Here is a 27256-nt window from a genome sequence, read left to right as displayed (position 1 = left end):
ATATCAATCTGCTAGTAGTTAGCTATACATTTTTGAACAAGAAATTTACCTTCTTTGTTTCCTCAATTAAAATTCATTTATTTATAAATATTTATTCATTATATATAACTTAGAGTGTAGTCAGAAGGTTTCCAAACTCCATGAAACTGTGACATTCTAAGCTAGCCTATGGACTTTAGGAAAAAATAATAAATATATGTTTTTTTACATTAGCTTCTATGAGAGATATAACTAGTTGGAGTCCAGTGGTGTTACCCTTGGGTGAGCATCCCTCTCTTGTCTGAGACTCCTTCCTGTCTGATCCTACCCATATGTAACTTAGAGTATGTGTACTTTGCTAAAGCACTGTGCTTTGACTTTCATGTGAACACCTTCAACAGCGCAGAGGCTGTCTTTCTCGAACAGAGAAGTTGGTAACTATGCACTACAGTAATGGAAACAATATGAAACTTTTAATTGATATTTTTTCATATTTTCCTTTCTGAATATATCTACCTTTGTATTTCTTAGTTCACAAATCATGAAATGTATTCAATCATAATGAAAATGTAAAAGCAATCAGAAATATAAAAAATAAATGAATTCTTGTAGATTATTTGAAATCAGACTCAAATTATTAAGAGTACCAAGAAACAAAAAGTCTACCATCAAAAATCATTGTAAACATCATCAGTTAAGACTCAGACAAAAATCAGTATGTCTTCCCAGAGGACAGCACAAATGACTCATATCATTAAACTGTCCAGGTATAACCCCAAAAGTCAACCTAATAAAATTTATTGAGAGAGACTTAAGCTATTCAAGTTGTTTCCACATATAACTGTAATTTGCAGAACAGTTAATCACATTAAGTTATGATCCTTTTCATTCTAACAACAAAAACCTGTGACAGAGAAGTATGAAGGGAAAATTAGTCTCTCATTTCATGGAAGAGCAGGCCGGATGTAGAGTAGTTGATAAGCATATGGGCTGTTTATGTGTGCACATGTGTGTGCATGTATGAAAGTCTCTCTGTGTGTGTGTGTGTGTGTGTGTGTGTGTGATGTGTTGAGTGTTCCCTACAAACTTCTTTAAATAAGTTTAAAATTACCAAGCCAGCTTTCTGATGATTTTGTATCTTAAATGTATTCATTTTAGTCATGAAAAACATAGTGCTATCATAAATTAATTGAGCTTTAAGTCCAATTTCAACAGAATGTAAACCAAAAAAGACAGACAACAATAGCATTACAGATTGTAAAGCCAAAACCTTTCTTGGGGTATGTGGGGAGCAGTGAGGAGATGGAACAAGCCTGGTAATTCTCATTCAAAGACAGAACTACCCAGTGACCTTAATACTAAAAGAGGTGTCTGGGTGAAAGAAAGAATTAGAACTCAACTTTGCAATTTTACTTGACTGACACATTCATCAGTGTCTTTTGTGATGCAGCTGACCCACCTTGACTGAAAGCCTAGCTGTATTTCCAGGATCTAATGAAGGGCTGTTATGTTGCACTACTCAAGTTTGGCGCAATCTTACATTTAATATCATGGGTTAAACAGGACAGAAGCAAGTGTTGGTTGAAACTGTGTTTTTCGTTTTGCCACCAAGCCTGATCTTATTACTTGCCTTTGAGCTGTTGGAAGAAAATCTTAAAGATAATTTTAAACTTTTTATTATTTGCCTGTAACTTTGACCCTACAGGATGAGAACCGGCTGAAATATTGTTCACGATTATTGTCATTTGACAACTTCTGCCAAAATAGCAAAGATTCCAAATGTCTCTGTCTGTAGATAAATCTGCAGGATTTTAATTTTATTTATTTATTTATTCCCATGGGAAACAATTCCAAAGAGAGTTGGTTATATTTAATATTTCAAGACTAATTAATCAGAGTAGGATTTAGGTTCCAGCTAATACCTATAGTGATTGATCATGAGGTTCATTTTCTGCTGAGGACTGAGTAGGTGTTTTGCTGTGCATATTGAAGATCGAGCAAAATAATTCTGCTGCATATTTTTTAAAATTTTTTCTTGAGGTAGCTATTGTAATAAATAGATGAAGCTCAAATCATGACCAAATCCATTGGCTATAGGTCAAACTCCTTTTAGTAGAAATGTGATGTGGGCATTATTTGGCTCTGTTTTATCTTCTTTTATTTTCCATTTCAAAGGTTGTCCTTCCCCCCCAGAAAACTGTGTTGTTGTCTTCTCTACTCCAGTGGTTCTCCATCTGAGCTGTGGGGAAGTAATTTGATTCTTTTCTATTGAAATGGACTAGAAAAATCAGCTCAAGTGGACTGAGATAAACTAGTCACCTGGATTAGCACAAGGGGCGGAACACATCTAGGAGATTTTTACCCTGTGGTGACTACACTAGGAAAGTTTGAAACACGACAATTACGTTGAGCCTCCCTAAACCTCCCCTGCAGAATCTCTATCCAATATTTATTCTCCATGAGCTCTTGCCTGTAAATTGGTCACTGCACTCCCAGGTTATTTCTGTAGGTTATTTCTCCTATGAGGGGTCTTTGGAGGCACAGGTGTACTTGGTTAAGTTTTCTGATGACAGAGGCCAGCTAATTGAATTTCTTAGTCTTTAAGGTTTGTTTTTTCCTGTGGAAAAAGTGCTCCTTTTAATGAATATAATACTCTAAGACACACACATTTACTCAACTTACTGAAATTTATGGAAAACAAACTGCTTAAACCTAGGTTTGTTTAGATAGCACTTCCTCTCAGAATGAATGTGGAAACTATTTCACATCCTTCTGAAGTCATGGGAAATAAAAAGGGTAAAAGAAACTAATTTATATTTTTATAACTATGCATTTTATAAATCACAAGGTTGGTCTCTTTGCAAAACAAACACCATAGGTGACATTAAAATATAGCTGCTATCTTGAATGAGTGGAAATCATAAGAAAACAAATAATTTGTTGCTTTCATGCCTTTCAGAGAGTGGATTTCTTTTCAGATAATCATAAAATTCAATAAACATATTCTTTTTATATTTATTTTGCAATTATTTATAAAGCACTATATAGTAGTAATAATAACAATAATACCAAAATTTATTAAGCATTTATTAATTGTCAGGCAGTATATTAAAAGTTTTCTAAACATTGGCTTGTGGTATCTGTCAATTTCATTATGGAGTAAATAATTATTATGTTAAACACGCTGAAATTGAGGCTAAGTCATATTAAATGGTATACTCCACATTCACACAGCAAAGACATGGCAGAGCTGAGATTTGAACCTCAGCGGTTGGGAATCCATTGTGCCATGCCCAATGTTAAGTGTGTAAATCCAAAACTGAACAATGTAGGATGATATCTCTTATAAGGTTAACTATGCTTAGGAAGAGGAAAAAAATTAATAGAACACCTAACTTAGGTGTTACTTAGGGTTAAGAAGACTGCTAGGGGAAGGTGACATTTACACCAAGAACCAAAGAATGAACAGGATTAGCCAATTAGCCAATGTGGGAGGGCAGGGTGGTTGTATTAGTCAGGGCCTAAAAGGAAATGGACAGTATCCACAAAATAGAATAACTTAAGGGTAATTTAATGAAAAATACTTACAAAATGTGAGAATGGTATAGGGAAGCCACAGGAGTAGTATAGTATCCCAGGAGCAGTAATATGAATGAGCTCCATGGATGGCAAGGGGAGGGAGTACTTTGTGAAGAATGCCTTTTTATGGAGCCAGAGCCCCTCAGTCCAAGTATACAGTCATGGTACTATGCAGGGATGGAGAGGAAGAAGAAGAAGAGCTCTGTCTTCAACCTCCCTCCTCTAATTTTCTGGTGCTGTTCTTCACTGACCAAACCCAACTGGACTACAGAGGGCATGAGGTCTGTGGATGTAATCAAAACAGAGCATACTCTGGAATTTCTCTGCAGTGTGAAGGTTAGCAGTATCTAGCACAAGAGTATAGATAGCAGAGTCATTGCAGGCAGAAGAAACAGAATGTATGAGAGTCCCAAAATAAGAATATATCTTATCCAAGGACATGAAAAAGTCGGTAAGCCTAAGCATAGATTATGCTTGGGAGTGGGGTGGCATATAAGAATGTTTGATGAATTGGGAGATTAACACTTGGATTAACACTAACAAATTAGGCTATCAGATCATTTACAGACTTGGAAGCCAGGCAAAAATATTCCCATTTTGTCTAAGGAGCAAGATAGAGTCTTGGAAAGATTTTGAGTGCAGGGATTGACATGACTGTCTAATTCATAAGCAGCCAGAAGAGTAAATTGGTGAGAGTATGGGGAAGACCTCACTATCTTAAACAACATATTCGTGTTACACATCATGTGAATACGTCCTATGAGTACACGCTCATAGCAAGGCTCTGTGTAATTAGATTTAAAACATTATAAAGCAGTTTGAATCCAATGTACAGACATTATCATTTTAGGTAAGCAGATTTAAAGTGTTTCCAAAGAAACTAGAGAAAAAATAGGCTCTAGGACATCCCTGATATTCAGATGGGCTATGTCCTTCAACATCTAATTTTTTGCTAGTCCTTTATTCTACTCATTGCTATCTCCATTGAGAGTCACCTGTTGAGTAGCATGGCTCCCGTGCATATTTTTAAACTACCAGTTTAGCTGTACCATGTTCAGTTGGCAGGCAAAACAAAGCATATGATTTGGTGTTTGATGGACTTGGGTTCAAATCCCACCTTTATCAATTAGTAGCTGGGTGGTTATGAGAAAGTTCCCTAAACTCTGCAAACATGTCTCAGTTACCTCATTTGTAAAACAGCAATGAGGTAATGGTAGTGTGGATTCTTAGGTTTGTGGTCAAAGTTAAATAAATGTAACCTCTTGTTAGACTCAGACTATGATGGCACATTCGAGAGGCATATCCTATTATTGAAAGTAATTACAAAGCAAATCCTTTTTTGCTCACAAGGCTTGAGACCAGTTGGTATGTCACTGGAATCACTATATCTGTGGAGCAGCACATGTAGCCTGACCAACACTGAGATATTCCCAGCTTCCACAGGCCTTGGCAGCTGGGAGGCTCCCAATGTTTGCTTCTGTATGTATATAGTGTGATAAAGAGCCTCTCTCACCTGGGATATACTGAATTTATCAGGTTTTAAACCTTAAAAAGAGTTTAAAAGAGCACAACATCGTTTCTCCAAATATCCTTGGCTCTGACAAGGAGCAGCTGCCAGAGAATCATCCAGAGATATTGCCCAGCTCCTTGACAGTGGCCTCCCAACCATTAGCAGATCAGTCCAGAAACTGATCAGCAAAAGTACATGGATACTTGTGTGCATGCCCAGGTAGAAAAAATCTTGTGTTAAAATCACAAATTCCAGGAACCTGTAGTGATATTTAGGTATCATGTGGAACATTGTAAAATAAATCCATTAAGGTATTTAAGCAAGTACTAAATGCTTAGCATTGTACATAGCCTTGAGAAATGTACAAAATGGGATGTATCTCATGGGCATCACTATCAACAAATATTTGATTAAATTACAACTTTATGACTATCTATTATCCTCCGAGAGAACTTCAGGTCATATGGATGCTTGACAAATGTTAAGTCTCAGTTTGTTGCTTGTATGGAATTTGACTATATTGACACATTCCTTCAAAGAATAAAACCATTTGCTGAGCCTTCAAAAACTTTACATACTGTACAAATAAGTGCTATAATTATTGTTGCCATCTTTTCTAACTGTCCTAGCCCTGTAATGGGATGTAATTTGTTAGGATTTAAAATAAAATTTTTATTTTTTATCTTTTTTGCTGGATTTTGAATTTTAAAATATAAATAGATATAAAAAGAAAAGAAATACATTTTTTTTCAATTAGAGATAGTTTCACTCTTCCCACCCCCAAATAATAACAAAGACATATGAAGTAAGCATAATGGAAGCAAAAACACAGAGAGAAAAGAAAAACAAAAAACTAAAGAAACCCATCTAAATAAATACAAATAAAGATGTAGAAGGAAAACATAGCTGGTTCAATGTATGCTGATAACCTTAGAATTGTACATTACAAAGCACATCTGCCCTTGGAGTCTTCAAATTGACATTAGTTCGTTGTATGAAATTATGTATAATTTATTTTCTTTGCTGGTCCCAAGGAAGATATTCTTTCTTTTATCTATTTGACTATTTTGGAGGGTGGAAATTAGAGAGGAAAATTGAAAAAAAAAGTTTCTTTGTTTTTCTTTTGTTCTTAGTTCTTTCCTTGTTACCAAGATTTATTTTTAGTTAGGGTTTTTTTCCTATTAAAATGACTTGTTATTCAATCAGGAGTGAGTGAATCAGCTTACAAAACTAAGTATCTTTAGATCTAAATCAAGTTGTATTTGACTTGAACTTTTAGGTGAGAGCTTTAGATTAGCTGGAAAAAGATTTTCTTCCTTCTATTTATGAAATGTTCTATTTTCACATTCTCAGGTTCCCAGCGGGGATGAGTATTCATGCATCAAACTACAGTTTCAAGAAAAACTATTTTCTACTATAACTTTAGACCAAATTTGTTATGTTCCTGAGTCTATCAATCAGCAACTAGGGTTTCAATTTTTTAATACAAACTGACAAATAAGTGTTTGCATCTGTTATCTACCCACAAGTATTTGAGACCCTTGTGGATAAGATTTATGCCCTGATCTTCCTAGAATTAGTCTTCCTTGAATCACAATTTCTTAGTACACAATTTCCCAAGATGTTGCATGGAACAGATTTGACAATCAGTAAAATTTATTGAACAGATCTAATAATATCATGGGTTTGGCACATTCTTTTCCTCAAACATTCTCCTAGAAGTAAGGTATTAGAAAAATAGAGAGTCTTCAAAAAATTATGAGACAACAGATTTCATATATTTCTTTTATTCTTTTTCTCTTTGTCATACATAAAAAGGTAAAAGGTATAAGGTAAAAAATTCCCAACCATTCCTTTCCCCAGAGATAAATGTAACTTTCTGTAACCCATTTATCTCTATCCACCTTTAAAATCATGCCTTATAATGATAACGTCTCATATTTTTTTTAATGTTTGCTATTGGATGCTAATACTTAGGTCAAATTAAATGCCTACTTTAGCTTGCTTTAAGCCATAGATATATACTTATCACCTACTCTTTCCAAGGTGCTATGAGATGTCCTTTATGTAGGTAATTGATTTTTATATATTGACCTTACATTTTGTGCCCTTGCTAAACTTGCTTATAAGTTCTAGAACGTTTTTGTACATTTTTTCAGATTGTTCTATGTAAACAACTATTGCATTGTCTGCAAGTGGAGGCAGATTTCATTTCTTCACTTCAAATCTGCATGTTCTTATTTATTTATCTTTCCTTGTTGAACTGGGTAGCATTTCCAGCATAATGTAATTAAGAATGGTGAGTGTGGAGATACTTGCCTTATGACCAAACTTAAGGGAAAAATACTCTATCATTACTGTTATCTAAAGTTCCTTGTAGATAATCTTTACAAGGTTAAGGATGTTTCCTTCTATTGCTAGTTTGCTGAGTGTTTTTAGCATGAATGTGTATTGAATTTGGCAAATTATTTTTTTCTATCTATTGAGTTGACCTTATATATTAATATTTTTTTCTTCAGTTTGTTATGAATTACACTGATTTATTTTGAATGGTGAATTAGCCTTGTATTCCCAGTGTAAACTCAGTTTGGTCAAGATGTATTTTTTTAATAGATTGCTGGATTTGTTGAGGCAATTGCTTCTCTCTTCATGAAAGATATTGCTTTTACTAGCATTATGTCTTTCTTTGGTTTTGATATCAAGGTAATACTAGCCTCATAAAATGAGTTGGGAAGACTACCATGATCTATTTTCTGGAAGAGATTGTGTCAACTTGGTATTATTTTTAAAATGATTCATAGAATTAACCAATACAATTATACTGACCTTGGGTTTTCTTTGAAGTATGAATTTATCTTATTTAATAAATAAAAATAATTCAAATTATCTTTCTTCTTGAGTGAATATTGATGGTGTGTTTCTTTCAATGGCTTGATTAGTTTCATCTATGCTGTATAATTTATGGGCAGAGAATTGCTCTTAGTCTTTTCATTATTTTTTTAGTAGTTGTAGATTCTATAGTGATTTTCTATTTTCAATCCTGATATTGGTAAATTGTATCTAGCTAAAAGTTAAACAGTTTATTGAACTTTTAAAAAACTAGCTATTGGTTTCAGAGATTTTCCTTGAGAGGTTTTCTCTATTTATTTCCATTTTTATCTTTATTAATTCATTTTTGATTACTTTGATTCAAAGTGTTTTTGTTTTTCAAGTTTCTTATGGTAGAAGCATAGATTTTTGACTTGAAACATTTATTTTCTTTTCTAATGTAAACCTTTGATGCTATGAATTTTATTTAAGCTCTTTTTTAACTGCATCACACAAGTTTTTGTTATTTTTTTATTCAGTTCAAAATATTTTCTAATTATCCTAAGAGTTTCTCTTTGTATTGATGTGTTATTTAAAAGTGTTTAATTTAATTTACTTTCCAAGTGGTTGGCGATTTCTCTATGATCTTTCTGTTGTTAATTTCTTGTATAATTGTGTTAAGGTTAAAGAACATACTTTGTATGGCTTATATCCTATTAAATTTGTAAAGGCTTATTTTATGGACCAGATTATGATCTGTCTTAGTAATGACTCATGCACACTTTAAATGAATGTGAATTCTGTTGTTGTTTGTTGGAGTGTTCAATAAATATGTCAGGTCGAGTTGGAGAATACTGTTGCTTAGATCTTCTATATCTTGCAAATTTTATGCTTTTCTGTTCTACCAATTATTCAGAAAGGAGTATTCAAGGATCCATAAATAACCATGGATTTGTCTTTTTCTCCATCAAATTCTATAAGTTTTGTCTCAATTACTTTGAAGCTTTATATTTAGGTTCATATGCTTTTTATTTTGCTGTGTTTGCTTGGTGAACTGATCTTTTATCATTATGTAATACCCCTTTTTTTATCCTGGGTAATGTTTTTTCTTCTAAAATCTACTTTGTCTGATATTAATATAGCCACACCAGCTTTTTAAACATTTGTGTTTATATGATGTATATTTTGACACTTTTTCTTAAAATTATTTATGTAATTTTGGATAAATGTGTTTATTTTAGACAGCACATAGTTTTATCTTCTTGTTTAAAATCCAGTCTGACAATCTCAATAGTTGGCGTATTTACCACATTTACATTTCATGTAATCTTAATAGTTTTTGAAATATAAACCAATTTATAATTTGGTCTGTTGTTTTCTTTACTTTGTTTTTTATTCCTCTTTTTCTTCTAGCCTGCATTCTTTCAGTTTATTTGAATATATTTTTATCAATACATTTGTTGATAGAAACAATCAATAAACAATCTATGATAGGGGTAGGAAAGAGTTTAATTGAGCTAAACTGAGGACTATAGCCCAGGTGGCACAGATTCAAGAAGCACTTGAATTATGTTCCACTGGACTACAAAGTGGGGGAGGCTTATGAAGGTAAAAACTACAAAATTACATAAGTTTTTGTCAAGAATTATCATTGGAGTTGGTGAGAAATAAGAGTGCTTATTAAGCAAGGGTTGGTTGAGGTCTGAAATGGTTGCTAGTTACAAGGGGAGAACTTGAAACCATAAGGTTGCAGCTGGCAGCTGGCAGATATTGTTTTGAGAACTAGTGGTGTCCTTCAGTCTGATACAGTTCAGAAAATTCAAGTTCTCAGTGATGCAGGAACATGTCTGCAACCATATCCACACGACTACCTGGCTCCATTTTGGATGCCTGAACCACAGTTATATCATTTTGAGTTGTAAATGCATTCTTTTCTTTAATGGTTAAAGCAGATGTGCAATGCATGTTTGATAGGCTACAGACAGGCTGTTTTAGTTAGCATAAAGTTTAAGTTAAATCACATATAAGCCAGAATGGCTCTGTGTATCTCAATACATAAAACTTTCTTCCACCATGTTTTATTTCTCTATTAACATTTTAGGTTGATCTATTTATATTATTTTTAAGAAGTTGCTCTAGGGATTGCTACATACATATCTGATCTTTCACAGTTTATTTAGAGTTAAGTTTTGACCATTTCAAGTAAAATATTTATGCTATAGTTGCATATTGTATCTACATACATTGAAAAGCCATCTAAAATGTGTTGCATTTTAAAGATCTTAAGAGGAGAAAAATAATCTGTAATATTTAACTAGATATTTACCATTTGTGTTACTATTTCTTTATTCCTGAACTTCCACGTTCTCCTGTGATAAAATTTCTCTTCAGCCTGAGGAACCACTTTTAGCATTTCTTTTAAAGGATGTTTGCTGGAGCTGATTTCTTTTAGTTTTTCTTCATCTGAGAATGTCTTTTTTGTTGCTGTCATTTCTGACAGGCATTTTCAGTAGATATAGAATTTGGAGTTGACTCTTTTGTTTTAACTTTTTAAGCACTTTAAAAGATGTTATTCCACTGTCTTCTGGCCTCCAAGTTTTCTGATAAGAAATCTGTAGTTATTTAAATTTTTGTCCCCACATATAAAATACTAGCTTTCTCTGGCTCTATAAAGATTCTCCTTTGCCTTTGATTTTCAGCATATTGATTATGTTTTGAATGGATGAAGTTTCTTTGAACTCCTTCACTATGTGCCTTTATGCTTTTTTCCCATGTTTGCAAGGTCATTACTTCCTCCCATTTTTTATGAACCAAATTTTTTTTCTTTCTCTGGGATTTCATGATATGAATAGTAGATGATTTGATATTGTCCCACAAGTCTTTTAGAGTCTTTTTTTTAATCTTATTTTTTCTCTTTCTTCTGTCTTCTGTATTCTGCTATTGAGACTGTTCTTGTGGGGGTGTTGTAGTTGTGTTTTTACTTCAAATATTGTAATTCTTCTTTCTAACTGATTACTTTTTAATAGTTTCTATTTCTCTGCCAAAAATTTGTATCTTTTCATTTATTTCAAGAATGTTTATCTTTACCTCGTGGAACATGGTTATTACAGCTATGATTAAGTCTTTGACTAATAATTTCAATATCTGGGTCATCTCAGGGTTGGCTTAACATCTGTTAATCATTTTTCTCTTTGAGAATCTGTCACATTTTTCTTTCTTCTTTGTATATTTAACAGTTTTATGTTGTACCCTAGATATGTTTATTTTTCTGTTTGGTTCTCTAGGTCATTTCAAAATCCTTTGTGGAAAGTTGATTTATTTTTATTTTAGTAGCCTATCAACCAAGTAGGGTTTAGATCAAAATTTCTGCCTTGTTTTTGTAGGTGGTTATTTCAGTGTTACTTCAATTTCCACAGCCTTTGCTCTGTCTCTTTTGGCCTTTTCCCTATATATGTAGCTCAGGCATAAGCCCAGGGCTAAGGTTGTCTCATATATAATATCAGGGAAACCCTTTTCCAGGTCTCCAGGATTTGTTTCACAATCTCTGTCTCTCAGGGTTAACTTTTTCCAGTCCTATAAAGGCAGGGCTTTTGTTTTTTCTTAGAATTTTATTCCTAAGCAATGTTTCATAATCCTTATGACTGGAATTGCTATCTGGACAATGCAGTGTAAAGTGAAAGAAACAGTAATGATATCCCCATACACTCTTTGGTCCACTGGGGATAATTTTTTTTCAGTTTTTCTGTACAGAAAAATGTTTATTTTGCTTTGTTTTGTTTTCTGGATTTTATATGTGTGCACCACAGCTGTTGCCCCTGCAACTGCAGTTCTGCAACTGAGGACCCCTTAGGGTAGGGCTGGGAGGGAAAGCAGATTTAAAATAAAATATAACAAAATACAATAAAATGGAATTGAAAGGAAAGAGAAATAAAAAAGGAAAAGGAAAAGAACAAAGAAAAGGAAAGAAAAGGAAAAGAAAAAGAAGAGATTCCTATCCCTGGTCCTCTAGCCAGAAATAGATCGGTACTGCTGCTGTCCAAGCCCACTGCACAGTACTACACAAGAATTGTTTTTAGGTAAAATCTGGGCAGGAAAAGATATAATTTCACTTCTTAAAGATCCATTCTTCAAGTTTGTCTCCCACTTCCGTTCTGCCTACTATTACTAACTTTTCAAAATCCAAGGTAGTTGCTTTTTATATTTCCTTAAAAGATTTTAGTCATAATCAATGGGAGAGAGAGGCTGTAGTGTGTCTCTTCTAGCTTGACTGTCACCAGAAGACTTCTCTAGAAATTTTTCATGTAAATACTTCGTCTTTTTTCCTTTATATTAACAGGCTTACATTATGATATATACATATATGTAGTTGACCCTTGAACAATGCAGGTTTGAACTGCAAGAATCCACATATGTAGATTTTTTTTCTATAAATATATAGTCAGTTCTCCATATTCATGGCTTCCAAATCGTGGGATTCAACCAACTGGTGATCATGTACTATGTTTATGATCCTTGATTTGTTGAATCAACAGATGTAGAATAGAAGGATATGGGGTGCCAACTAGGGGACTTGAGCATCCCTGGATTTTGGTGTATGCATGACATCAATAAACATATTGATCTTTGTATGGTTTGTATGTTGTCCTATTATTAGACATTCACATTTGTACAATTTTTTCATTTTTTTCATTGTCATAAAAAATGCTGTTATGGGTATTGTTACATACACATTTGTGATAGTCAATCTCTGTTTTCAGTCACCTCCCTGATTATTTGCTTAAAAACTTTTTCCAAAGTGAAGCAACTGTGACAAAGTTATGATCAGTTTTTTAAAATGGTGATACTTTTTGCTAAAATTCCATCTAAAATAACATTCTACTACCAGTGTAGAAAGTTCTTCCCTCTCCTGCTCTCAAAAAACACTAGGCAAAATCACTTTTAAAAAGAAGTTTTAGTCTGATAACTGGAAAAGAATATTGTTTTTTTTTAATTTGTGCTTCCTGGTGTTAATGGGTTATATTTCCAAATGATGGCTAATAGATTTTGACCTTTTTTGTATTTCCTGTTCTGTTGACATCATCCTTTTTGATTCATAAAAATTCTTTATGCTGTATTATCATAACATTTTTATCATTTTTTATTTACCATTGTTTGCCTTTGACTTTATTCACAGACTTTTATGGCAAATAATTTTTAAATATTGCCAATCTAGTGATGATTTTTTTATTTTGATGTCACACTTAGAAAGTATTTTACATCCTCATCATAATGTAAGATTCACACACAGGTTTTTCTAGTATTTATAGTACCGAAATTGATTTTGGTATAGTGTATAAGACAAAAATGTAATTTTTATTTCTGTTTTATTCAAATGTTTTAGAAGGCTTTCCTAGTAAGCAATAGGCATTTATTAGTATAGCCACATATTAGTCAAAGCATATATAAAATACTCATTAGATAGCAGCTGTTTTTAATTGGCAATATTCTAGCCAAAAGTTAAGGATTTTTTCTAGGCAATCTTATGTTGGGTTCAATTTTTAATTTTTTGTAACACTTTTTGAAATATTGAAAGTACTATTCAAACCCCTTTGGTACCTTGCAGAGTTCTTAGAGACCTACTCTTTGGTTCTTCAGTTACACAAACTGGGAAACAGAAGTAAACTATCATCATTTATTTTTGGAAAAGACAATGTGTTTTTCCAAAGAGGGAAATTAAAAGGCACAGGATATTTTGTTTTGGAAGAGGCATAGATCTAAATAACTAATGACCGGGGTATTATAATATTTGAATACCACATTCATTTGAGGTTTTTTTTTCAAGGCTCACTTAAAAAAAAAAAATCTCAAACCATAAATGATATAGGCCAGCAACAAATTGCATGAGTATTTAGTGGAGGAAAAAAATTAAATGATTGAATGAGACCACAGTTTTCTAACTTAAATTAGAAAACTCTTTATGAAAATCACTGAACTTACTTCTTCCTAAACAGTAACTAACTGTATTAGAGCATTCTTTCACCTGCCTTCTAACTGGCCTGAGCAACAGGCATGTGACGCAATGACTCCAAACTTTACTTAAAGATAGAGTCAGACAATAAGCAAGGACTCTCTTCTGAACTTAAAGAAGTAAAATAGCCTTAGTATTCACTGTATGAGCTTCAGTATTGCCTTTTGTTTTATAGTGCGATTTAGATTTCCAGCAGCTCTAGGTGCTTGATTAGGCTTTGGCAGATCAGGGCAACAAGGCAAAAGGGAAAAGAGTAAAGTGAATTGAGTTATCGGTGGAAAATAACACTGGATTATGGCAGACATAGTGCAGTGGAGGTTTTAGCTGCTGAGTGCTGAAACATCCCATTAAAAGTTACAGTTTGGATGATCTCATCCCATTATTGTAATGGGATAGATTATTAGGTGGATGGTGTTCTTTTTATTGCTGGGCTATTCTTACATGATGCTCGGGATTTTAATATTGTATTCACATTGCAGTAGATTCAGAGAAGGAAGAAAATGAGGAAATAACTGGGCATAACTGACCTAATAGTTCTGGGCATAACTGACCTAATCCTGGGTTATATTTATACATAGCTTTAGCCTGGAATTCCACTGAGCAAAGACATATAAGAATGACATATAGAGGAAGGAGAGCAGTTGAACAAATGCTGTAATGTAGCCTCAGCCTTAAATTAAATCTGGACAGAGGCAAGATTGACAGAGGCAATTGGAGCTGCATAAAGTGCCTATCTGCAGTAGGTCAGGAAAGCTGGGAGTTAGAGAATTCTAAAGTGGTCTGAAAGACAAGTACAGGAAGCCCAGATCAGAACAATAAAGTTTCTACCCCAGCTTGGCATGGAAATATCCGAAGGCTAGCTTTCGTGTTGCCAGGTTTAACCAATAAAAATAGAGGACCCCCTATATTTGAATTTCAGTTAAACGATGGATAATATTTTAGTATAAGTATGTCCTAAATATTACATGGGACATACTTACATGAGGAAGTTATTTGTTGCTTATGTGAAATTCAAAATTAACTATGAGTCCTATATTATATCTGGCAGCTCTATGCCTAACCAAACCCTACTTTCTTATTAATTCATGATTCTAGAGGTCAGTAATCTCAGGTAGCCTGGGATTGAATCTCCTGAGATTTTTATACTTCTCTGGTGAAGGGTGGGTGGAGTTAAGATGAATAAGATTCAATGCAGTTGCAGAACTTAAAACAAACTTCTCTAAAGAAACAAACGAATTTATCTGAGTCCTCTAATTTTGGAATGAATGGCTTATCAATATATCGATAAATCTGCGTTAGCTACCTCTTTTATAAATAAATTTCTTAATAATGATGGTATAAAATAATATGTTAACATGTGTTTCCTCCCTAGATTATCTCATCAGTATATTCAGCCATATAATATAATAGAAAGGCCATATCTACAAAAAATATACACTTTTTTTGGAGAAATGAGGTAGTCGAAAATATTTGAAATGGTCTCCTTTTGACATATGGATTAGAACTGTTTGAGATCTCAAATAAATAATATTCCCAGATGATAGTAATCTTGACTTTCCACAACCTACATGAAACTTTTCCCAATTATTTCTGATTTTACTTTATTCCATAGTGCACAGAAAGACATGCATATACAATCCTGTGTGAAATACTTTTGCACATTTTGACAACGAGCCGTCATCGAATATTTATTGATAGGCTAATGCTTTCTGACAAGTTCATGTAAGTTATAATAGGACTGCAGAGTAACTGCATTTTAACCAGTTTGGGCTCTTGGGTAAAAATTATTGAAAAATAATCTTCAAAAAATAAAATAGCTCTGTTGTGGTGATAAGCTAGAAAGAGTGACATGGCATGAAGTTAAAGTTGTGGTCGACACACCTCCCTCCCAAACCTGCCTTGCAGCATAGAGTCGAGAAATCATTGGTCCAGGTGTGTGGCATCCATCCTTCTGTCTCTGAATCACAGTTACTGTAGAGAGTGGAGAATGAGTTTATACTGTTCCTAGGATGAGACACAGAGCTGTATCTGCCACCCACTCTGACTTGCTGATTGAAGGAGCATGAATTCTCCCAGGTGACTCAGTCTCTACTTATTGATGATGATGTCACTTAACAGCTTTGGCTGTAATAAGCTGCCTTATTGACTTCTGCCTTGTCACTCTTCTAGCCAACTCCTTGTCACAGGCACCACTGTTGTGCATCAGTCTGCCTTTGCTTTATTGGCTTATTGATAGTCCCATCCATCTTCTTGAAGGAGGTTGACAGGCTGGCATTTGACTCTTCTGTCTCCCTGTGATTTTACAGCCTGCAGGATGGCTGCCTGAAGTCCCTGATGTTTTGCCCAAATAGCCAGTATGCAAACCACTTCTCCCCACTGTACCTAGGGATGCTACAAATTCTTTATTGCAAACTATGGAATCGTTGACAAATCTTCATCTGCATGTGTTGAGCTGCAAGAGGGAGCTACTATTTGACCTAGTAACAGCTTGAGACTGTTTTCCCAGGTTCTCCCTGTGAGAAGCTCTCTGATTGTTACACCAACAGAGCAGTGTTTTTCCCCAGGTATCCAAGCAGAGCAAAATAGCTGCAGGGGTGTGAACTGATTCCCTTTGGCTTTGTACAACATCAAAACCATGTCAGAGGAACTCTGACAAGATTCTTTGGTACTGAGGGAAAGAAAAGACTAATTCCCAATACTAAACTCATTGATTTTCAAAGACAGAATAATAACAACTTGATTTTTTTTTTAATTTAAAGTCAATGTTTATGCCTCTGGCATGTGGGGAAATCATTTGACTTGTAAACTGAGTGTGTTTGATTTGAAACCAACCAAAGAGTGATATAGCATGATGTAATGAGAGCTTTCGTGGGAAAAGAAAAGATGGATTATATGGTAAGAAAGCTTTCAGGGATCCACACTGTTAGATATCATTAAAAATGCAGTTTTATCTTATCCTTAATCGATCTTATTCATGAAAATCATCTAGGCAACATCTGTTAAAGATGAATTAAGGAGTTATATCAGATGCAACCAAAAGTCTAGTAAAATAGTTTTTCTTTAATTTAATTGATCTCTTTAGGAATTTGCAGTACCTCTGGATGAGCTTCACACCAATGCTTTTAAAACATGCTCTTTTCTTTTGAAGAACTGCATATGCCTTTTAGGGTAAACTAAAAGAAAATTAAAAAAAATCAGAACAGGAACTTCCACTTATCGCACCATGATGATGATTATTATATGATTTACTTCTTATTAAAATCCTTATTAAAATTTATATAAAACAAGTATGAATTTACCATTACCAGATGAAAAAATTGAGTCATCTAGCTATTCTCTTTATCTCCAAAGCCCAGTCTGGTAACTGCTGTGTGGCTTTATCTCACCCTGAACATGTAGATTTCTGGTTTTTATTATGAAAGTTTTGGAACAATAAAATCTAGATATCTAAGGCACACCATGTTATATCTGGGAAGAACAATAAATACTTTAAGACAATAAAATAAAAAAAATAAAACAATAAAAAACCAATAAAAAACAATAAAAACTTAATTAATTTGATTTCTGATTATGATAAGGAAACAAGGCCAATAGAAAGTAATTAGGAGAAACTAGTAAAATATCAATAGATAAATCCTTATTTTTACTTCTAAAAAACGGCAACATTAATTTACTTTCAAGTCGTTACCCCTTGTTGTTACAAAAACAACTAAAGAATCCCTACCCTCGCCCACCATCTTTAGGAGTCTGTCCATTATAGGTTTATTCCACACTGCTAATATTTTTGGAATATGATATTTAACATTCCATACTCACTCTCTTCTCTTTATGAAACAAACATTTCAAAAATGGTACTTCAGTCTTGACAACCTTGTGGACCCTTGACTATCTATATAGGTAACATGATTTATCTCATCTACTATTGTTGTATAGAGAGAGCACTAAATTAGAACATAACATTCTATTTTAGTTTGGTAGGGATGCCGTCACAGATTACCATAAATTGGGTAGTTTAAGACAACAGAGGCGGAGATCACCTTCCTCTCCACAGATACACCAGAAATACATCTACGCGTGGAACAACTCCTACGGAGCACCTACTGAACGCTGGCAGAAGACCTCAGCCCTCCCAAAAGGCAAGGAACCCCCCACGTACCTGGTTAGGGCAAAAGAAAAAACTAAACAGAGACAAAAGGATAGGGACGGGTCCTGCACCAGCGGGAGAGAGCTGTGAAGGAGGAAAAGTGTCCACACACTAGGAAGCCCCTTCGCGGGTGGAGACTTCGGGAGGCGGAGTGGGGGAGCTTGGGGAGCCGCGGAGGAGAGCACAGCAACAGGGGTGCGGAGGGCAAAGCGGACAGATTCCAGCGCAGAGGATCGGGCCGACCGGCACTCACCAGCCGAGAGGCTTGTCAGCTCACCCGCCGGGGCGGGCGGGACTGGGAGCTGAGGCTCCGGCTTTTGTCGGAGCGCCGGGAGAGGACTGAGGTTGGCGGCGTGAACACAGCCTGCAGGGCGTTGGTGCGCCGCGGCTGGCCGGGAGAGAGTCCGGGGAGGGGTCTGGACCTGCCGAAGAGGCAAGAGACTTTTACGTCGCTCTTTGTTTCCTGGTGCACGAGGAGAGGGGATTAAGAACGCTGCTTGAGAGAGCTCCAGGGACGGGCGCGAGCCGCGGCTAAGAGTGCGGAGCCCAGAGACGAACATGGGACGCTAAGGCCGCTGCTGCCGCCGCCAGGAGGCCTGTGTGCGAACACAGGTCACTAGCCACACGCCCTTCTGGGGAGCCTGTGCAGCCCGCCACTGCCAGGGTCCCGGGATCCAGGGACGGCTCGGAGAGCGCACGGCGCGCCTCAGGCTGCAGCATCACGCCGGCCTCTGCCGCTGCAGGCCCGCCCCGCACTCCGTGACCCTCCCTACCCCCCGGCCTGGGTGAGCCAGAGCCTCCGAATCAGCGGCTCCTTTAACCCCGTCCTGTCTGAGCAAAGAACAGACGCCCTCCGGCGACCTACACGCACAGGCGGGGCCAAATCCAAAGCTGAGCCCCTGGGAGCTGTGAGAACAAACAAGAGAAAGGGAAATCTCTCCCAGCAGCCTCAGAAGCAGCGGATTAAAGCTCCACAATCAACTTGATATACCCTGCATCTGTGGAATACCTGAATAGACAACCAATCATCCCAAATTAAGGAGCCCTGTGGATGAAAGGCTCTTGGTGCTGCAGCCAGGAGTCAGTGCTGTGCCTCTGAGGTGGGAGAGCCAACTTCAGGACACTGGTCCACAAGAGGCCTCCCAGCTGCACATAATATCAAACAGCAAAAATCTCCGAGAGATCTCCATCTCAACGCCAGCACCCAGCTTCACTCAACGACCAGCAAGCTACAGTGCTGGACATCCCATGCCAAACAACTAGCAAGACAGGAACACAACCCCACCCATTAGCAGAGAGGCTGCCCAAAATCATAATAAGTCTACAGACACCCCAAAACACACCACCAGACGTGGACCTGCCCACCAGAAAGACAAGATCTAGCCTCATCCACCAGAACACAGGCACTAGTACCCTCCACCAGGAAGCCTACACAACCCACTGAACCAACCTTAGCCACTGGGGACAGACACAAAAAACAACAGGAACTACGAACCTTCAGCCTGCAAAAAAGGAGACCCCAAACACAGTAAGATAAGCAAAATGAAAAGACAGAAAAACACACAGCAGATGAAGGAGCAAGATAAAAACCCACCAGACCTAACAAATGAAGAGGAAATAGGCAGTCTACCTGAAAAAGAATTCAGAATAATGATAGTAAGGTTGATCCAAAATCTTGGAGATAGAATGGACAATAGAATGGACAAATTGCAAGAATCAGTTAACAAGGACCTAGAAGAACTAAAGATGAAACAAGCAACGATGAACAACACAATAAATGAAATTAAAAGTACTCTAGATGGGATCAATAGCAGAATAACTGAGGCAGAAGAACGGATAAGTGACCTGGAAGATAAAATAGTGGAAATAACTACTGCAGAGCAGAATAAAGAAAAAAGAATGAAAAGAACTGAGGACAGTCTCAGAGACCTCTGAGACAACATTAAATGCACCAACATTCGAATTATAGGGGTTCCAGAAGAAGAAGAGAAAAAGAAAGGGACTGAGAAAATATTTGAAGAGATTATAGTTGAAAACTTCCCTAATATGGGAAAGGAAATAGTTAATCAAGTCCAGGAAGCACAGAGAGTCCCATACAGGATAAATACAAGGAGAAATACGCCAAGACACATATTAATCAAACTGTCAAAAATTAAATACAAAGAAAACATATTAAAAGCAGCAAGGGAAAAACAACAAATAACACACAAGGGAATCCCCATAAGGTTAACAGCTGATCTTTCAGCAGAAACTCTGCAAGCCAGAAGAGAGTGGCAGGACATATTGAAAGTGTTGAAGGAGAAAAACCTGCAACCAAGATTACTCTACCCAGCAAGGATCTCATTCAGATTTGATGGAGAAATTAAAACCTTTACAGACAAGCAAAAGCTGAGAGAGTTCAGCACCACCAAACCAGCTTTACAACAAATGCTAAAGGATCTTCTCTAGGCAAGAAACACAAAAGAAGGAAAGGACCTACAATAACGAACCCAAAACAATTAAGAAAATGGGAATAGGAACACACATATCGATAATTACCTTAAATGGAAATGGACTAAATGCTCCCACCAAAAGACACAGATTGGCTGAATGGATACAAAAACAAGACCCATATATTTGGTGTCTACAAGAGACCCACTTCAGACCTAGAGACACATACAGACTGAAAGTAAGGGGATGGAAAAAGATATTCCATGCAAATGGAAACCAAAAGAAAGCTGGAGTAGCAATTCTCATATCAGACAAAATAGACTTTAAAACAAAGACTATTAGAAGAGACAAAGAAGGACACTACATAATGATCAAGGGATCGATCCAAGAGGAAGATATAACAATTGTAAATATTTATGCACCCAACATAGGTGCACCTCAATACATAAGGCAAATACTGACAGCCATAAAAGGGGAAATCGACAGTAACACATTCATAGTAGGGGACTTTAACACCCCACTTTCACCAATGGACAGATCATCCAAAATGAAAATAAATAAGGAAACACAAGCTTTAAATGATACATTAAACGAGATGGAGTTAATTGATATTTATAGGACATTCCATCCAAAAACAACAGAATACACATTTTTCTCAAGTGCTCATGGAACATTCTCCAGGATAGATCATATCTTGGGTCACAAATCAAGCCTTGGTAAATTTAAGAAAATTGAAATTGTATCAAGTATCTTTTCTGACCACAACGCCATGAGACTAGATATCAATTACAGGAAAAGATCTGTAAAAAATACAAACACATGGAGGCTAAACAATACACTACTTAATAACGAAGTGATCACTGAAGAAATCAAAGAGGAAATCAAAAAATACCTAGAAACAAATGACAATGGAGACACAACGACCCAAAACCTGTGGGATGCAGCAAAAGCAGTTCTAAGGGGGAAGTTTATAGCAATACAAGCCCACCTTAAGAAGCAGGAAACATCTAGAATAAACAACCTAACCTTGCACCTCAAGCAATTAGAGAAAGAAGAACAAAAAAACCCCAAAGCTAGCAGAAGGAAAGAAATCATAAAAATCAGATCAGAAATAAATGAAAAAGAAATGAAGGAAACAATAGCAAAGATCAATAAAACTAAAAGCTGGTTCTTTGAGAAGATAAACAAAATAGATAAACCACTAGCCAGACTCATCAAGAAAAAAAGGGAGAAGACTCAAATCAATAGAATTAGAAATGAAAAAGGAGAGGTAACAACTGACACTGCAGAAATAAAAGAGATCATGAGAGATTACCACAAGCAACTCTATGCCAATAAAATGGACAATCTGGAAGAAATGGACAAATTCTTAGAAATGCACAACCTGCCAAGACTGAATCAGGAAGAAATAGAAAATATGAACAGACCAATCACAAGCACTGAAATTGAAACTGTGATTAAAAATCTTCCAACAAAGAAGAGCCCAGGACCAGATGGCTTCACAGGCGAATTCTATCAAACATTTAGAGAAGAGCTAACACCTATCCTTCTCAAACTCTTCCAAAATATAGCAGAGGGAGGAACACTCCCAAACTCCTTCTACGAGGCCACCATCACCTTGATACCAAAACCAGACAAGGATGTCACAAAGAAAGAAAACTACAGGCCAATATCACTGATGAACATAGATGCAAAAATCCTCAACAAAATACTAGCAAACAGAATCCAACAGCACATTAAAAGGATCATACACCATGATCAAGTGGGGTTTATTCCAGGAATGCAAGGATTCTTCAATATACGCAAATCTATCAATGTGATAAACCATATTAACAAACTGAAGGAGAAAAACCATATGATCATCTCAATAGATGCAGAGAAAGCTTTTGACAAAATTCAACACCCATTTATGATAAAAACCCTGCAGAAAGTAGGCATAGAGGGAACTTTCCTCAACATAATAAAGGCCATATATGACAAGCCCACAGCAAACATCATCCTCAATGGTGAAAAACTGAAAGCATTTCCACTAAGATCAGGAACAAGACAAGGTTGCCCACTCTCACCACTCTTATTCAACATAGTTTTGGAAGTTTTAGCCACAGCAATCAGAGAAGAAAAGGAAATAAAAGGAATCCAAATCGGAAAAGAAGAAGTAAAGCTGTCACTGTTTGCAGATGACATGATCCTATACATAGAGAACCCTAAAGATGCTACCAGAAAACTACTAGAGCTAATCAATGAATTTGGTAAAGTGGCAGGATACAAAATTAATGCACAGAAATCTCTGGCATTCCTATATACTAATGATGAAAAATCTGAAAGTGAAATCAAGAAAACACTCCCATTTAGCATTGCAACAAAAAGAATAAAATATCTAAGAATAAACCTACCTAAGGAGACAAAAGATCTGTATGCAGAAAATTATAAGACACTGATGAAAGAAATTAAAGATGATACAAATAGATGGAGAGATATACCATGTTCTTGGATTGGAAGAATCAACATTGTGAAAATGACTCTACTACCCAAAGCAATCTATAGATTCAATGCAATCCCTATCAAGCTACCACTGGCATTTTTCACAGAACTAGAACAAAAAATTTTGCAATTTGTATGGAAACACAAAAGACCCCGAATAGCCAAAGCAATCTTGAGAACGAAAGAAGGAACTGGAGGAATCAGGCTCCCAGACTTCAGACTATACTACAAAGCTACAGTTATCAAGACGGTATGGTACTGGCACAAAAACAGAAAGATAGATCAATGGAACAGGATAGAAAGCCCAGAGATAAACCCACGCACATATGGTCACCTTATCTTTGACAAAGGAGGCAGAAATGTACAGTGGAGAAAGGACAGCCTATTCAATAAGTGGTGCTGGGAAAACTGGACAGCTACATGTAAAAGTATGAGATTAGATCACTCCCTAACACCATACACAAAAATAAGCTCAAAATGGATTAAAGACCTAAATGTAAGGCCAGAAACTATCAAACTCTTAGAGGAAAACATAGGCAGAACACTCTATGACATAAATCACAGCAAGGTCCTTTTTGACCCACCTCCTAGAGAAATGGAAATAAAAACAAAAGTAAACCTAATGAAACCTAATGAAATGGGACCTAATGAAACTTAAAAGCTTTTGCGCAGCAAAGGAAACCATAAACAAGACCAAAAGACAACCCTCAGAATGGGAGAAAATATTTGCAAATGAAGCAACGGACAAAGGATTAATCTCCAAAATTTATAAGCAGCTCATTCAGCTTAATAACAAAAAAACAAACAACCCAATCCAAAAATGGGCAGAAGACCTAAATAGACATTTCTCCAAAGAAGATATACAGAGTGCCAACAAACACATGAAAGAATGCTCAACATCACTAATCATTAGAGAAATGCAAATCAAAACTACAATGAGATATCATCTCACACCAGTCAGAATGGCCATCATCAAAAAATCTAGAAACAATAAATGCTGGAGAGGGTGTGGAGAAAAGGGAACCCTCTTACACTGTTGGTGGGAATGTAAATTGATACAGCCACTGTGGAGAACAGTATGGAGGTTCCTTAAAAAGCTACAAATAGAACTACCATATGACCCAGCAATCCCACTACTGGGCATATACCCTGAGAAAACCATAATTCAAAAAGAGTCATGTACCAAAATGTTCATTGCAGCTCTATTTACAATAGCCCAGAGATGGAAACAACCTAAGTGTCCATCATCGGATGAATGGATAAAGAAGATGTGGCACATATATACAATGGAATATTACTCAGCCATAAAAAGAGACGAAATTGAGCTATTTGTAATGAGGTGGATAGACCTAGAGTCTGTCATACAGAGTGAAGTAAGTCAGAAAGAGAGAGACAAATACCGTATGCTAACACATATATATGGAATTTAAAAAAAAAATGTCATGAAAAACCTAGGGGTGAAACAGGAATAAAGACACAGACTTACTAGAGAATGGACTTGAGCCTATGGGGAGGGGGAAGGGTAAACGGTGACAAAGCGATAAAGAGGCATGGACATATATACACTACCAAAAGTAAGGTAGTTAGCTAGAGGGAAGCAGCCGCATAGCACAGGGAGATCAGCTCGCTGCTTTGTGACCGCCTGGAGGGGTGGGATAGGGAGGGTGGGAGGGAGGGAGACGCAAGCGGGAAGAGATATGGGAATATATGTATATATATAACTGATTCATTTTGTTGTGAAGCTGAAACTAACATACCATTGTAAAGCAATTATACTCCAATAAAGATGTTAAAAAAAAAAAAAAAAAAGACAACAGAAATGTATCCCCTCACGGTTCTGGAGGCTAGAACTCCAAAATCAAGGGGATCAGCAAGTCCATACTCCCTTTGAGACTCTGGGTAGAATCCTTCCTTGCCTCTTTCTAGCTTCTGGTAGTGGCCATTAACCATTGGCGTTCCTTGGCTTGAAGCTGCATTATTCTAATCTCTGCCTCTGTTATCACATTGTCTTCCTCTGTGTGTGTCTATCTCTGTGTCCAAATTGCTCTTTTTCATAAGGACGCCAGGCATATTGGATTAGGGCCCTCTTTAATGACTTCATTTAACTTGATTGCCTCTGTAAAGACACTATTCTCCCTCTCCCCACCCCCCAAAAAATCACATTCTTAGATACTGGGGGTTTGATTCTCAACATATCAATTCAACCCATGACCTATATGATAGAGGGCAGAGCAAATATACTTTATGCCACACTAAAAGGGTTAAAATGACACTGGTTAAAGGAGGAGGTGGGAGAGAGTGGAGGATCAGGGCAGCCCTACTTTGTGTATTTCTGCTTGGATTAGAAACTCCTTATCAAAACAGACATGATACCTTCTTCTGCTGTCTCTCAGCAGGTCGGGGATGTCCCTGACAATATGTTTGGAGAAGAGTCCATAACATCTTACAGGAAGTGCCTGCTGCATCAGCCCTCCTTCTCTGGTAAGGAAATCAACACATTCTCCATTCATTTCAGCCTGGTCACAAAAGGTTTAGGGATGGACAGTGGAGTGACACGTTAGAGAAACCCTCGCCACCAATATCCAGTTGCTTCAGAGTTAAGGTAACACGATTCTCATTTATATTGCTGAGAAATAAGCAGTCCTTGAAGTTAGATGGTGTCTGGATCATTTAACATGAATAAATAATGGAAAAAGAAGTTACTCTACTTAGTCTGAACCATGCTAAAAAGGACTTAGTTTGACCTCCAACAAATGAAGGAGTGGTGATGCCCCAGCACTTTTTAAATGGTGGACATGATAAGCATTTTTACAGCAAGAAGAAGTAGAGAGCCCAGGGGCCTGCACAATCTGCCTTTCACCTCAGGGTAGAGCAGACAAGGATCAAATTAAGAATAGGTTGGAGACATTCTGTTGCCAGGAGAACATTCTCACTGACTCAAATTGAATAAAGCAGAAAACTGTTCATTAATAATATTGAATTATAATTTTATTTGGGAAAATGGCATCATTTAAAAATGAATTAATTCACTTTTTTGTTTGTTTATACATTTTTTATTTTTAGAAATCATGTGTACTCAGTGTCTGAAGTAATATTTGCTATAAACCAAACTAACACATATTTATTAAGTGCCTACTGTGTGCAAATTAATGCACTTGGCTCTGGAATACTTAGGTTGGAAGGCCTTGGCTCAAGGTTGTTTTATTTAATGGTTTACTTTTTTTTATACTGTGCAACATTGGTGTTAAGCAGTTCATCACAACCAATAGAGACAACAACTGCTTTAAAGGCAAGAAGAAACAAATTTGGCCTAATGCTGCATTTATTAAATTAAGGACAGACCATGTGGGCAGAGAGTTCCTCCTGTTAACTGGCATTCTGTAAGTAGAATTAAACCACTCTACCGAAATGTTGAGATGTTGCAAGTAAAGGGACAATTTTCTTTAGATGTCATTCTTCCTCCCCAAATTACCTATCACTTTGAAAGCATTTTCAGACTCTAAGGTAAATATTTAAATTGATTTTAAAAATATTTTTTCTGGCTCTTGGCAAAAATTTATCGATTAGTAAAATAACACCTTTACTGTGTCATTTTTTATTACCTCTGCGGTTGGGTGATAAAAACATTTTAAGTCAAGTCCCTCCTCTTAAGGTTAATTGGGGATATAAAACATAAACAAATGGCCATGATATTGTGTGCTGTCTCCTGTGTTAGAATGACATGGGATCCAGGAATTCAGAGGAGAAACTGTATTATGGCAATGACCTAGGCAGAGTGACGAATGTCCTAGTTGAGGTTAAGAAAACCAGATGTGTGTCGCTCTGTATTATCTTCTCTCATTCCCTTCCCACCCAGGGCTGCTGAGTCACTGGGAAGAAAACAAAGATATTTGTGAGTGCAATTCTCTGTATATATATCATTCTTCCTTCTCAGTGGATCTGAACACTTCACTTTGAAAAATACTTGTGAGTTGTTATAAGAATGATTCATCTTCATTTTTTAAATCAAATCTTATTCACATGTTCCTCTTAAAATATACATTAAAATTTCACAGTTCCACTCTGCTGTGGTTTTGACTCTGCCGCACCAAAAACTCCCCAGCAACTGATTATTTCCATTTCTCTCTTATATGTTCCAGACCGATAATAGAGAAGCAATAAACACACTTAACGATGGAGTGTACATTGATCAGTTTTTTCTCTCACCTTTCCATTGTGCAGTTGACATAAAGGACTTTTGAGAAGTAGATAGCCGATTTGATGAAGTGTTTAATCTTTCAGTAAAGCTAAACAATGTAAATGCTAATAAGACATCCAT

This window comes from Pseudorca crassidens, chromosome 1 (genome assembly GCF_039906515.1).
Source record: "Pseudorca crassidens isolate mPseCra1 chromosome 1, mPseCra1.hap1, whole genome shotgun sequence".
Classification (NCBI taxonomy): Eukaryota; Metazoa; Chordata; class Mammalia; order Artiodactyla; family Delphinidae; genus Pseudorca; species Pseudorca crassidens.
Note: the sequence above shows the minus strand (reverse complement) of the source record.